Here is a 16,083-nt window from a genome sequence, read left to right on the forward strand (position 1 = left end):
GTTCAGTCAAGAGTAAGCTGTGGATTAATATCATTAATTCCACTTGAACTGAAGCGGACTCTAGCTAGGCATACAGTTCACTTGATCTCACTGAATTATTAACTTGTTAATTAATACTGAACCGCATTTATTAGACTTACCATTAAATGCATACTTGGACCAAGGGCATTATTTCCTTCAGTCTCCCACTTGTCCTTAGGGACAAGTGTGCATTTCCTAATTCCTTTGTCGCTCGATGCTTGCTCTTGAACATAAGGTAAGAGTTGTCATCCTTATTATGTCCAGAGGTGTTTCTCGGTTTCAGAGTTCAACTGATCAAATAAACAGATAATCATAGCCTATGATTCATATGAGCACGGCCATGCATTTTAAAGTTTCTAGCTCTCCGAGTGGCCTTGTACAACTTTTCAGCATCTCATCCCGATTTATGGGAGGACAATCCCAATCTTGCGATCTTGAGATTAGACTTCGTTTGATAGGTGATTACCGGAGCGTTTCCTTTTTAGCCTCCTTTTACGGTGCGACGGTTGACAACGTCAAAGTAAGCAGTTCTCAAACAAGTAATCTCAAATCACTCAGGTATTGAGGATTTAGTGTCTAATAATTTTGATGAAATTTACTTATGACAAATTTTCATCTCTTACAGTAAAGTTTCATAGGTCTGTCCGATACTAGTCTTCCCAAAGTAAGTATCTATGCAAATGATTACGACATTGCCATGTCCACGTAGTTCAAGAAACAGAACTACTAGTCATCTTGCATTCTAGTCGTCTAACGTTTTCTATGCGTCCATATTTATAGAAAACTCCGACCAGGGAACATTTTTCAACTTTGGACATTCAAGATCACTTGATAGACATTTCTTAGTCACAGGACTGGTCCTGACAGTCTATCTTGAATATATCGTCAAATTGAAGGGACTCATCATTTAATACTAAACCAAGATTAAATGGAATATGAAAATACATTTCATATATGATAAATGTTCAACCCCAACGTTTTACAACCATGGGCCTCAAACCCATCTTTAAAACAGTTCATGGAATTCAAAGCTATGCTTGATTTCCAGTGCTACAATGTGAGTGTTGCTTCTCACTTGTTGCATAGGTTTAGTTATCAAACTTTGCCAATCTTAATATCCTTTTCATCGAATGTTCTTCGAGATATGATGATAAGATCTTTTGAGTTTGTTTATTTTGTGATCTAGTCTTTCTTACTTCGATAGTGGTTCTACGCATTTTGCAATGAAGAACCATCAAGTCAGCAGACATGTGATCCACCCAAGTTCAGTGAAGAACTCTTTAACTTAAACAACCCTGTTTCATTGCTTCTTAGGCAATAATTACTTTTACTTCAACTGTATAGGTTGCTAGTGATGCTTTGTTTGGATTTACTTATCCAAGAAGTCTATAGATATGTGGAAGACTTTCCATCTGTATCTTAGAACATAGAAATTATTATTTTAATTTCCCACGCAACAACTCATGGTCTCCAATCCATGTTGCCATTTCAAAACACGATGCTCTTTAGCTCGTCCTTGCCAATGGTTAACTCCAAAGGAATCTTGCTTGATCCTTTGCCAGTGTTTATGCATGTAGCATCAATGTTTAGCATATCTTTATTTCCTTGAATCAAGAACTACTCTTATGTACCTTTTCAAGTACCATAAGTTTTTCTTGATCTTAATCTAGTTAATCTTTACTTAGATCAATAGAGATTGGTATATGTTCGTCATGCCTAAAGTCATACTATACGTTTTTGGCGATCCTCATATTATATTATACATGATAAATTCTTTTGCAGAATAATTCCCAATTGAATTCTATTCATGTAACTTTAGCTCATCTAGTTTCAGTAGATACTAAATCCAGCTAAATTCTTTGACATATAATATAGGTGAAGAATCTCATCTAGATCCTTTGATGTTTAACTTAGTAAATGCTTATACATAGTTCAAACATCCTTTACTTAGATTTATTCATATGGGTCGAATGTCTCCAATGGAGTCTTTCGTGTTTGATTTAGTAAATGCCATTACCTAATCCAAAACAATATTATAAGATCTTTGTAAATAGATCTTAATACCCAGTATGTACTAAGTTTCGCCATGGTCCATCATTGATGAATAATTTCAAATCTAAGTCATTAGCATTTGAATGTTATTTCACAATAGAGAGATATGTGTGCGATACACATAGGACCAATTAAGTTTTACGTATTCCCACTAAACTTTTTATATATCTATAAGAATCATGTACATTTTTTGAAACTAAAATACTTATTAGTTTCACTAAAATACAGTTCTAATTCTCAATTGCTTGCTTAAATCTGTACTTAAATTTTATAAGCTAGCTTTCTTTTCAAGCATTTATTTGGATCCACAAATCCTATGACATGCCATGTACATAGTTTCTTCCAACATTTGATCGAGGAAGAAGTTTTGTCATCCAATTGCCATATGTACCAATATGCAATCATTGCTTGAATTATAGACTTGAGCATTACGATTATGCATGAGGTTTCAACACAATCCACGCCGTGAATTTTCTTGTAACCTTTAGCAACTAATCTAGCTTTGTGTGTGAACACAATTCCATGTTTGATGGTTTTTATCCTTAAAACCAATTTGCAACCAATTGGTGTAAACCATTCTTGCAAATCAACAAAATTTCAATTTTGTCATCAAAACATTGGTTATGTTTTATGGCCTTTAACCATCTAAAACATTTGAGTCTATATATGGCCTTTAACCATTTTAGGGAATCTAGGTTTCGTTATAGCTTTCTTACAAGTTTACAAACACATTAATCTACATGATAATAATTTGACTGTAAGTTGTAGGTTTCTTCACTATCTAATAGAAGAATCTCATAGTTTCAGTGACTTGAACTCTATGCCTACTTGGGTATAGAACATCAAACAATTAGAATATCAACAGACACTTTGAAAGTCCTTTGAATATTCTGTTCTCCTTGAAGCACTTTGTAAAGTCTTCTAAGAGATGTCTATTCTTTGAAGCCACTTCTAAAGTCCTTAAAGAATAAGTGTTCGGATTTTCTGAAGAACTTTTAAAAAACCTCCGGAATGTCCGTCTATGTTTGTTGTTCGCCTCGAAGACTTTCGAGGTCTATTTTCTCCCACTTGTCATTTTGGAAACGAATCTCCAAAAGGACATTATTTCGAGCAAACAAACATTATGTTCTCAAAAATTCGTGGTAGAAACAATACCCTTGCATCTCCTTTGAATAAATCACAATGAAACATATATCTATACTTGGGCCTTAGTTTGTCAAATAACAAACACTAAGCTCCCACCGAGTTTAGAAACTCTTTAGATATATATTATTGAAAAGATATTCTGAAATTACTTTTCAATAGCTTTGACGAATTTGGTTTAGTTTGGTGGTAGTTGAGCATTTTGTTTAGAAATTATAGGAAAAGCCTTTATGATTCATCATTGATCGAATCAAGTACTAATTGACTTCGATCATTCCAACGTAGATATTTCCATATCTTATGGAGCTAGATCGTGAAATTACAACATACAATCACTGATGATCATTCTTGGTATAAGTAATCATCAACATGATCTAACCTAGATCTTTATGATTTCTTGCCAAGTGGATTTTATAATTCTGAATCTTTGAACTAGCCAAACAGATTCAAACTTATATTACATTTGAGTAAATAGACCTATATTCACTCAAGTCCATGTGAAATAATATAGTCATAAAATCTTTCTTTAGCTTTGAACTCTATTGTCTAGGCGTTCTAACAATAGTTCATATCCTTTGTTACTTTCAAAAAGTAAGACTAGCTTGTCTTGAATTGATCTAGAAATCAACCAACTTTCAAAAGTCCATTAAAATAGAGCTTTTGAATGTTTACTTGTTGATATGGTCTAAGCAGCAATGCTAAAGGTTAGTGGAACTCAAATCAAGAGATTGATTTGAACCTAGTAAAGTTTTATTGTTAAAGATTTGTTTGTTTTAATCAAACATATTGACTCAACCCGTAATTGACCATTTTATCCAAATAAACAAACAAACATTGTTTTTGTTTTTCTTGAATGTGAGTCTTTCTGTGTTTGAAGCAGAAATTTAGGTATGGTGATTATGGAACAAAATAGCCATTAAGTTCCAGCCTTGAAAGGACTTAAAACAAACTAGATGACCCTACAACTAATGTAGCAAAGCCATGCTTCATTTCCCACTTGTAGGTCATTAGTGTAGCCTAGCTTCCATCATTTGAGTTATAACCGAAGTAAGAACCTCAAGCGGTATATGATACCAAGGAAGTTTGATTGCTAGGTTACTTTTCTTTAAACATAAACTTATAGGTAGAAACGGAATCGTAAATTCCTTTCATTTGTTCCTTGTTTTCCTATTTCTTGTACCCTTTTTATAGTTTTAAGAATTGAATTCTTTGACTTTTATACTTTGTTTAGACATGTCCAATGTCACTCCAACAAAGTTCTTACCATTTTATTTATGTTGAAAATTCTGTTTCAACTAGATGATCTTACCAGAAGCTTCTAAAGTTCTCTAAGCATCGATCTATTCGAATGTCTAAGGACTAGACTCATTCGAGAATTAAATGGATAAAAGATATTAGGTTGTTAACCATTGGTAAAGCTGAGCGTTTAAACTCAATGCTTTGTGATCTCAAAACTACATTGTATTTTGAATTCACAAGCACCAATTGGTTTGCCATTCGACTTTGATACTCGAAAACAACCATAAAAGTCGCTATAAGAAACGTACATTTTAGATTGCTCATTTTCTCTCATTTCCGTGAATCGTTCTTGGATTCACTACCAATCGAGGAAATTTATTGTTACCTTTCTAAAAGGATTTACTGCAGTGCAAGATATTTAATTATAAACAATAATTAAAACATACATTAAAGCATGCAAAGTCTAAACATTTATCATGAGTAATAACTTGAAAATTAAAGCAATCATGCAGTTTAAACAAGTCATTGACATTTTATTCAAGTTATGTGTTCCGGCAGGTGTGAATAAAATGATTCCAAGACTCTAAAACCATTGAAGAATTAAGCACATTATGTATTTAGACTCAATTCTAAAATCTTTTAGGTAAGCAAAAGCCTTTTGCTAATAGTCTAGAAACTATACTCTTGGTTAATAGGTACGTCTAAGAACTTATTAGGTAAACCTATCAATTTTTCCACGACATAAAAGGATTCCTTACTTATATCGTTGAGTTTCACCAAAACTAACATGTACTCACAATTATTTTGTGTACCTTACCCCTTTAGGATCAATAAGTAACACCTCGCTGAGCGTAAAACTATTACTAGATTGATGTAAAGGTTATCCAAGTAAGTGTTATTTTGGCATGGCACCTTTTAACTCAATTTTTAAAGTTTGGAAGTTAAGGCTCTTACTATGTTGGTTAGATTTTAAGTGAACTAAAATCCTTAATCATGCAACATAATCAAGCCACGATCTCATGCATAATTTAAGACATATTTAAAGCAATAAATAACTTAAAACATGCATAAGATTTAAATGTGATCTAGTATGGCCCGACTTCATCTTGAAGCTTCAACTTCAAAGTCCGTCTTGAATTTCACCATGGGAGACGCCATTTTCTTCAAATAGGATAAGCTATAATTAAACTAATTACAACTATTTGATGGTACGCAGACCATATTTAAAAGCAATAAAATTTGGTACTTTAGACCAATATTACATTCAAATTAATGGTACGCAGACCATATTTACTATCCTATTTGGGCCATACTAGTCACTTTCAATAACCTGCAAAACAGTACATATACAATATATACCATTCACCCATTCATTATCATGAATGGCCCACATAGCTGGTTAGTAGAACATGATATGCATCACATAAATATTTGCAGCAATTAATCAAGGGCACCAATAATCTACCAATTATTCAGTCCTTAATAATTCTAATCAAGTTGTTTTAACCTTAAAGGATTGTAGACCTAATCAAGAGTTTATGACTAAAGGCTCCCACTTAAACCAATAACTTTATATGCTTTACTAATTTTAAGCATAAAAATGTATTTCTAGTCTAACCGGAAACATACAAGTTTAATTAAAATTTAAAGCTCATATAAAATTATAATTGAATCCCCTTTTAATTTATTTTCAGTTGAATTAAACAATTAAATTTAAATTAATTCAAGGTTCTAATTTTAGTAAAATAATTAGTATAAATTAAAATTTATAATAATTATAATAATCAAAATTAAAATCCAAGAAAAAAATTTAAATTATTAATTTTAAAGTTAATTAAAATAATTTCCGAACTGAAAATCTAAAATTAAAATCAAAACGTATCAATCGTAGCAAGACGAGGCACTTGGGCTTGCGCCCAGCCCCATCGAGCCACGAGGCTGCCTTGCCCCGCACGACTGATCACTGCGTAAGGCACGAGCAGCTGCGCCACACGCACACGCAACCATCGCAGGCCACGCTGCGCACATCCCCATTGCTCGTCGCGTTTGCTTGCTGCGCAAGGCAGCGCGCGCTTGGCTGGGATCGCTCCCTGCTTGCGCGTTCTGTCTTGCTCGCTGGGCGAGCCAGCGCGCGCTGTGGCGCAGCCCCATCGCTGCCCATACGCGTCTCGCTCGCTCTCTTGTGCCTTGCCCCATCGCCCTCGCCCATCGCACAGCACACACGCCCAGGCGTTGGGCCTTGCGCGCGCGCCTTGCTTGTTGCTCGCTGCATTCGTACCGCACGGGCGACGAGCTCCTTTGCTGGTCGTCGCGTGCCCGCACTATACAACACCCCTTAAGGGTAACACGTAGCGTCCATTGCTTTGTGCGTGCAACATTTATGAGCGTTTTTCAAAAAATTTAAAATTTTTAATTCAAAATTAATGACAAATTAATAAATCATATTAATTTCATAATTTTAGGGTGAAAAATTGAAAATTTATTAATCAATTAATTTCCGATTATCATGGATTCAAATCTAGGTCATAAAAATTTAAAATTTAACATAAATTAACAATTTTTATGGTGGTCTTTAATCATGGATACCTAATTAAATCTTCAATTAATTATGAAAATCAAATCAATTCTAAATTATTCGAATTTCAACAAATTAATTACAATTACAAATTAGGTTGTATAATTAACAAGCTTAGGCATTCAATCAAAGATTCAAGATTTAACAACAAGAATCGCAAATATTTAAATTTAACATCTTAAAATTACAAACTTTTGCGTTTGAAAAACTAAAACCTCCAAAAAGTCATAGTTAGGCTTCGAATTTGGGAATTCAGGGTTCGGCCGAAAACCAGTCTTTTTGTCAAAATTTTAGAATGCCTTTTACATGAGGAATTGACACAAAAATCACTCGATTTCGTTGAGTAACGAAGAAACTGCCGAAAAACTGCGTACATATAATTAAATAAACGCAATTTGCAATTAATTAACAATTACGAAAATTAATCACCCCTTCTAATTCTTTGCAAATTTGTAGAATTTAACCATGTTAAGCAATAATTGATTATGCAATTAATTAGAGGCTCGTGATACCACTGTTAGGTTATGATACATATGAACAACATAAATCATGCGGAAAAACCTATATGCCAGGATTCAAATTAATTGCACATAACCAATTAATATAGCTTAGAATGCATAATCTTTGTAGCGTGCCCTCCCTAGCTGCGCCCGAACCGAACAAGAACAAGTCTTTAGGACTCCAAGTTTCGTCCCTCCGTAGAAAGTCCACAGCACGTCCGGATCCGCCTTAAGATTGACTAACTAGAATCTCCCTCAAGGTACTAGAATTTTCGGCTATTATGGGGCAATAATTTGACTGAATTTTTGCTCTCAAAAACTCACTTTGAATACTTGAAACATATTGTAGACACCTACTTTTGTCCCCATTCCCGAAAGGGAAGGTTCGATGATGAGAACATAAATCTCCACTTGACAACGCATCTCCTATAAAATAACGAATCTCAATCCCCCTTTTCATTTCACCCGAAACCTGCTATTTATGGAAACCTGCTAAAAATAGTAACTGTCGTAATGGGTAGTTGTTAAAAGTGGCAAGTCATAAAAGATAGAAACCTGTCAGAATTAGGTGTTGCACTCCAACATAAATCCTAAATGAGATAGAAGTTGCGAGAGAATCCTATTCCTAATACGATTCAAAAATAAGAGTTACGTATTAAATTAAAATCCTAACGAGCCTAGAGTTCGTAACGGGCCCAGACGCATTCCGTCATAAAATGAATACGAACTAAAACACTTGATTAAGTCTCATGCACTCCAGATTCTAAGAGTCCGAATCTGACAAAGAAACGGCCCAGACCCTATTTTCAACGCCTGGCTCTGGGCGCCTAAATCTTCGGCGCCCAGCCCTGGGCGCCGAAGTTACCTGGGACGTGTTCTTTCCTAATTCGTCGTGGATTAGAGTTCTACAATTCTATATTTCCACAAAATCTTTTCTATAAACATAGCCTCAAGTTCGACGTGAAAAAAAACAACACACAATTATTATTCTGAGTATTGACTCCAACCACTAAGCCTAAGCCTCACGCTGCGAAATTGATCACGCGTTCTGTCGCAATCGATCCAAAAATCGAACAGAACGTATCATGTCCCGTAGTTTGAGATTCGTTAAATAAAAAGGAGAAAAGCAAAGTCAAAGTGGTTAGTTTTCTGAGAACCGTGACGCACCTCTCAAGGGTGCGTCGTAATGTGTCCCTTTTCCATGATTTAATTGCTTTCCTCGCCCTTTTATGAACAGTTAAACTAATTAAATCTGATTGTTCTATCACGCCTAATAAAGATAATATTTTGGGAAATTGGATTATCATGCTAGGTCCCTTAAAACAATCTAAATCAGATAATCGCGATCGATCTTGTATTATATGTTGCATATTGTTAAAATCAACTCAGATTAGTTTAATAGCTAACGCATATCCCTTCAATTATTTATGCTGAGCTAGTAAGGATATCCTGCCTCTGGAGTTATCGAAGAGCGAGTACTCCTCTCGGTAGTTACAGTCCCCTGAACCCTCAATCTCTACCTTGCGGGTGTATGTTGAGAGATCCCCACACCAGGGGTCACAAGGGAACCTACGGCCGTCGTGGTCAAACATAATTGCACTCCCTTTATGTCACGATAACCAGGTTTTGCCAGTATTTCTCATTGTCGTTAAAAACTGAATGGCGACTCCTATATTACTAGTCAATTGGGTGTAAACTCATAGAAAATCCAATTACACTTGATTTGACAAAAAGAAGCGTCACACCCACGAGGGACGAGGTCACGCATTAGCCTCGTGCTTTTTCGACCCCCTCACAGTGGCGACTCCACTGGGGATAGTGAAGGAAATACTCGTGCTTCTAGGTAATCAAAATAGCCGAAGGGTGAAACGATCCTACCCCGCGTTTATTTCCCCATCAAGTTGGGACGACCTGAAAATCAGCATATTAATGTGAACGGACAGAACCGCATAATGAATCTTGGCTCCCTTGGATGTTTCATCCCGGGAGTTGGGACTAAGGATACCCATCGCCAACCGGGGGGTGCATACGCTTCGAATGTTGTCCACTCGACACTTTCGCTAGTAGTACACCCGTCCCAAACCCAATCGCTCGCCCATTAGGTCCCTCTCATTGGTGCATGCCCCCTTGGCTTACATCGTGATTGGCCTCTTGGGCGAAATTCGTCTGTTGAAGGCACTACCTCGACCGGGGCATGTGTTGGATCTGCGATAGAAGCGGTACCAAGCCAGCGCAAATACTACCCATAGAAGCCTATCATAAACTACATGACATATTATTATCTTGCCTCAAGATGTAATGTTAGTTATGTGTAGCGAAATACGTGATTGTGTGTGACAAATAATGCTAGAAAACCAACGACCTTAAAAATTGCCCAAACATTGATAAACCAATTGGCCAAAGAGTTATACCAAAATACGTGTTCCGCAAACCCGGACGATCGCCACAAAAATAAGCGACGCTCGGGCTGGCCGTAACGAATCCCACAACGCTGCACAACGCGTAAAGGACGTTAATAGGCAAGCACGCAAAATTAAGTCGCATATACAAAATATACGCGAACAGAATACGAGTACCAGTCAGGGACGCATTTTCAGCGCCCCTGACTGGGCGCCAATATTGCTCACGCCCTTCGCTGGGCGCTGAAGTTGCTGCCTGGCCTTTTGGTCAGGCACAGCAGCCTCGGTGCCCGCGCATAAAGAAAATACGTAGAAAAAAAACTTTTCGTGAAAATTGCTGCGAGGGCGTATGAAAAGGCCCTCGATTCTAAAAGCGACTTGTAAAAAATAAAATAACTCTTTGTGTCGTTGTTAGACCTCCTATGACGACAATGTTCGGCTCCAAAACCGAGCACGCTAATTGAAATAACCTTGAATGTCACATGGGCAAAGTATTTAAAACATAATGTTCAAATGAAGTTTTCAAGGAACAATAATGTTCGAATAAAAAAAATAAATCCGAGTCTAGACTAGGCTATGCCAAAGTACAATCTAAATCCTAACTCTTAGTTGTCTTATCCATAGAATCGGTCCTAATGCTTGGTGTCGTTCTGCAAGTTAAAAGGTTAAACCATATTGAGTCTCCCTTCCTAACATTTAAATCAATAAGCACCCATATGTAATTGTCATCCCTTGCTAAGAATCTACGACCTCAATACTCCCTCTCACCAGCAAAAAATATATTATGTAACTCAAGTATTTGCAAAATGGAAACAGTCACATTCTGAAAATCATTCCTCCATAGTCGCACAACCCCCAAAGTGAGCCTAAGGTGTAAATACCATTGGCAAAGAAAAATTAATGGCCTCAAGGCTTATGATCACATTGGGTCACGACAATCATAGTCCTCTCGAGTCACTCGCTCCTTGAAATACTACTAAGTACGGACTAAAAGATTTTCCATGAATGCAACATGACGAACCATGAAAGTACCCAAATCGGCATGCCATAAGGCTACCATTGGGGTAAAGCGATACACGCTAAGAGGGAAGCCGCACTAATGATTCTAACCTTACAAAGATGAAAATTCGATCTCCCCAACTAACTACCTTGCCAACATCAAGCAAAATGGCGCATGACAAATGAACACCTAAGGGTTAAAATCTAAAGTGTCAACCAACGAAAGTTATGGTCCAATTAGCCTAAGTCTGAGAGTCGCTTGGTCAAGTATTATAGGCTTACACCACGTCATTATTTTTAGTCTAGGCCACCTCCTTATGTTCCTACACGGGTTATAATCAGAAAAATTAATGAAAGTTCGAGTCTAAATCACAACTTCCAATTAAATCCTAGAAACTGGAGTCTGAAAAGAAACAAAAAATTATTTTTGATGTAATTCTTTCGTTAAATTTCAATAAAGTAAAAACAATATTTTGAATCTACGCTATTTGCACATTTTAAGAAACGACTAAATACGCTTGCAAAGTAAAACGATTTAAGGGTCCACCCTAGGCCTACTAAAATTAAAGGTCCACCCTAGGCCTACTAAAATTAGAGGTCCACTATAGGCCTACCAAACGAGGCTCACTCAGTCTCACCTCGTGACTCAAAGACCATAACCATCTACCTTTTAGCCCAAATAAAAAAAAATTGAAGGATTTATGTTGGGGAGAAATCCCAAGCAAAAAGAAAAAAGAGAAAGAGAAAAGGGAGAGCGAAAAGAGCGAGCCATGAAGTACTTAGCCCGTACCTCCCAAAGTGCGAAATTTACCCAAGTAAACGAAGGGAAAGAATTTAGTTAGCCCGTACCTCCCAAAGTGCGGAATTTACCCAAACAGACGAAGGGAAAGAATTGAGTCAGCCCGTACCTCCCAAAGTGCGAAATTTACCCAAGTAAACGAAGGAAAAGACTTGAGTCAACCAATCCAAATCAAAAATTCTACGATGTCTACCCTTTCCAATCCTTATGTTCTTAGACTCCTTCGCTCTGGGGCCCCTGTTCAGCTCATTTAACCCATCCATGTTCTCATTGCCATAACCCGAGACACCATTACCTCGACTCTCGTTCTTGAACTTGTTGTCAACTGCAAACCACGCACGGCCTTAACTCGTGCGTCATACCCATTATTTCCAAAGCCCAAACCTGCTCTTACACCACCTTTAGCATAATGACCATATAACTTGTTTGGATACATCCTATTGATATACCCTTGAGCCGTCCCCATGCTACTCATTGGCCTTGGTTGATGTAAACTCATGACACTAGCTTGAGGCTGCAAATTGTGAGTCCTAGCAGATATAATCCTCATGCTTGACCAATACCTATACAAATTATCCTATCTCATCTTTCAAACCGTCTTGAGTCACGAATAAAAAAGAAGACAAATGAAAAATACAAAAAATAATAAATAATAAAAAAGCCAACTTTGCAAAGCGCCTTTAAAAGTTCATCTAAAAAGAAAAAGAAGCATTTAGCGCACCAAAAAAGATCCGCCCAGAAATCATTTTCAGCGCCCCAGCCTGGGTGCTGAATCTCTCTGCTTGCTAAAATTTGTCCAGAAGTGCTCGTCATTTTATCCGCACATACACGGAACAATAACGAACACTTGGAGGGGTACAACACGTATTCAGATTTACGTACCAAAAAACACATGAAAAGATTTTTGCGCAAATACATGTACTTAAAAAATAAAACAAATTTTTGGCTTACGGCAAGGCAGCAAATTAAAATAATAATAAACTTCACTTATTCTACCGTTTCAAATAATATGTTTCCACCTCATAACGTACTTGTTTAAAATCGGCATTCTAAGAAACCATTTTCTAGGCTAAGAACTACGCAAGACCTGATTCAAAATTAAATCTATTTAAGGCGGATACGTAGGCAATCCATGATTCGGTCCAACCAATTTGCAAAATGTTAAAGCCTACAGAATAACAAGAATAAAAAATAGAGTCCTTTATTGAAATTTAATTACTTGCAATCCAAGTCGAAAGAAAAATTTAAGTCAAAGGAAGAATCCAAGTCATCAAGATGCCAAAACGAGCACAAGTCGAAAAATAATAAGGGCACATACCCTTGCCAAGAAGGAGCACTCACACTCCTAGGCACTTATCCAAGACTCAAAAGACCGCTTTGCCTCAATTGAATGGGGGCTAGCGCAAGCGTCCATGACCTCTAAAGTACTCGACTTGACCCTCCCTAAAGTGAACTAACTCACTTAAAGACCTTCTTTCACCACTAGACATAGTCGTTCGTTTAAAGACCTTCTTTCACCACTAGACACAGTCATAATCGCCAACAAGTAGTAAAGGCAGTAAGCTTGCAATAAAGAGGATTGTTCTACGGCATCGCCCATCGTTCCTTCGAACTCAGGGTATCCGGTCATGGTAATTCAAATGTTTGCGAATCCCCTTTGAAAAAAAATAGACATTGTCAATAGGACTTGGCACTTAACCAAGGCTCACCCTACTCAGACATATGACACGGGCATCTAAAATCGAAGCCTGAAAACATCATTAATGAGAAGACATAACAGCAACTGGGGGCTAAAAAAAAATTGAAATGAAAGAGCTAGGGAAAGAACTAAGTATACCTTGACCTTTTGTGCAGACATACACCAAGTAAATCTAAGTCAATTTGAAAATGGTTTATATTCCCGCAATTCTGGAAAAGATGGCCCTAAAAGCCTAAAGCATAAGCCAAACGGGCGCAAGTATATCTTGACACCTGCACCCTGGCTTCCAGCAAACCTTAGACAGCATTCCAAAAATCGTAACAGTATTTTGATTCACTCATGTAATCCTGTACGAACCCTTCTATAAGTCAACTTACTTAGGACACCTCGGATTGTACACAGTAGGACTCGGATTTCAAATAATTTCCAAATAATTTCTTCGAACATAATAAAGTGTCGTTGGTATGAGTTTATCCCAATGTTGCAAGTGACTCAAAGAGATTTTTTATGGGTAAAGAAAGGCACCTAGCTTTTGGTGAAGGCACACTTTAATATGTGACTACCTTAACCATAGCAATGTCGCACAATACGACATTTACAAGAGAAGTAGCAAATCACTACTCGAACGTATCTCGCACTAAACGAGTCTGGTTCAAACTATTCATGATCCACGTCACCATGAATGCATAAAAACGTATGCCAAGCATTATAGCACCAAGCCAATCCCGTAGCTATAATTGGGGGCTTGAGAAAAACACTCTAAAAATGCTCGAAATGACGATTTTATCGCAAATTCTCGACACTAATGCTATACACACGTCATAGAGGTACAATCCTAAGGTTTAATCGTGTAAAACGAACCTTAGAATAGCTACCACCCCTCCCAAATTCTAAGCGCTACTTAGAATATATAAAGTCACCCCACTAACAAGGGTAACTGAAAATCCCGAGTCACCAAAACTCCGATCAAACTACTGCACATCACGTAAGCCCTACAAACACCCGTTACGCAGTCTACGTCGTTCCAAAGCAAAAGCGAAAAGAAAAATCAAGGGTAAGAAAATAAAAAGAAAGAAACATCTATGAATCCTCGCATCGTACGAAGTAATAGGCCGTGCACACCCACGCAGAAAGTGCTACACTTGTTCGGACACCTGAACGAGGCGTGATGAAATACTCCAATGCAAAAAAAATATATAATAATGATATCCCAACACCTGGAGGAATGTTCTAAGACATGTTGTTAGGCCACACAAGCCTACGTCGCACCATAAGTGCAACCATCCCACAGTACAAGTCTAAAAAAAGAGAGTAAGGCATATTGCACTGATGCGGGTACGACCAAGTATATGTGTAAAAGAGGCAAAGACTACTTATCGCCCAAATTCAAAATGCAAGCCACACGACTTCTAAATTAAGGATTAAAGGTAGCAAAACATTACCTACCACGGAAGGGATAGCTCGCACCTACACGAGCGGAATCCCAAGGCATCTTTCTCGAAAGAACCTACCAAAAATCGTACGCCAAAAGGAAGCATCCCAACATGCATACTTGGGGGCTCCAAGCTACGAAACAACCATAGCAAAATAAAAAATCTCGAAGCAAATGTTTGAACAATCGAAAGGGCACGATGTTTGAGCCCACTTCATGAATGGGCCTGAACCCTATCAAGCTTCTAAGCAAACTATTCAAAATCAGTCATTGCTCAAAAAAAAAATTATTCAAGCAAACTGATTAATGGACCGCACACAACGGCCATTCTATGAACGCTCGTTCGCACATACATATCATCATTCTAAGTATCGAACATTTACGAACGCGTTCAAAAGAAGAAAAAAAAAACGAACGAACAAGAGGCCAACTGTGTCATCAAGAAACCTCGCCAGAAATTATTTTCAGCGCCCAGCGCCTTTAACGCCCAGGCTTGGGCGCCGAAAATGATCCCAGACCCAAGAAATAGCTCTGAGTTCTATAGGGCCCTGCCATATTTATTCGACTTGAAAATTGCCGACTTCTTTACTGAAAGTCGCACCTCACGGCTTTGTTAAGAGTAGCACACCACTACAAAGATCGCTCGCACTTACGAGCACAATCCCAAACACGATCAAGGACATTACAGAATGCGTATCCCCAAGGAACCTCTTTGACAAGAAATGACCGTCAAGCACGAGTGCTTGGGGGCTCGAAGGAAATATATATTATGCAAAGTTAAAACAATATTCCCAGACTACGCTGTACGAAGTCCCATGTTTGGATGTCTCAAAAAAAATAATAAAACCGGATTACGACCTCAGAGTAAAGGTCGCCGTTGATACTTGTACATGGTCCTCTGATCAAAAACCAAGTGGTGGCAAAATCGAGCCGTTTAAACTAACTCAAAACCATGAAGGAAGATGACCACAAAACTATGGTCCGTCTAAGCACGTTATCAACCCACATTCAGGTTACAACTAAGTCCGAGCATCCCTCGAAAGAATTCGCTCCTACAAGAATGAATAAAAAGAAATTCTCAAGAGAAATCACAAGAAAAAAAAATGAAATAGGGACTTGTCCACCTCAATCAGGCAAGAGCGCGGCACGCGAATCCCAAATCAAAAAACGAATTCAGGTTCGCTCACCTCCAGCGAGCGGGGCGTCCACCCTTAGCGGACAGGGC

Source organism: Spinacia oleracea, chromosome 1 (assembly GCF_020520425.1).
Source record: "Spinacia oleracea cultivar Varoflay chromosome 1, BTI_SOV_V1, whole genome shotgun sequence".
Lineage (NCBI taxonomy): Eukaryota > Viridiplantae > Streptophyta > Magnoliopsida > Caryophyllales > Amaranthaceae > Spinacia > Spinacia oleracea.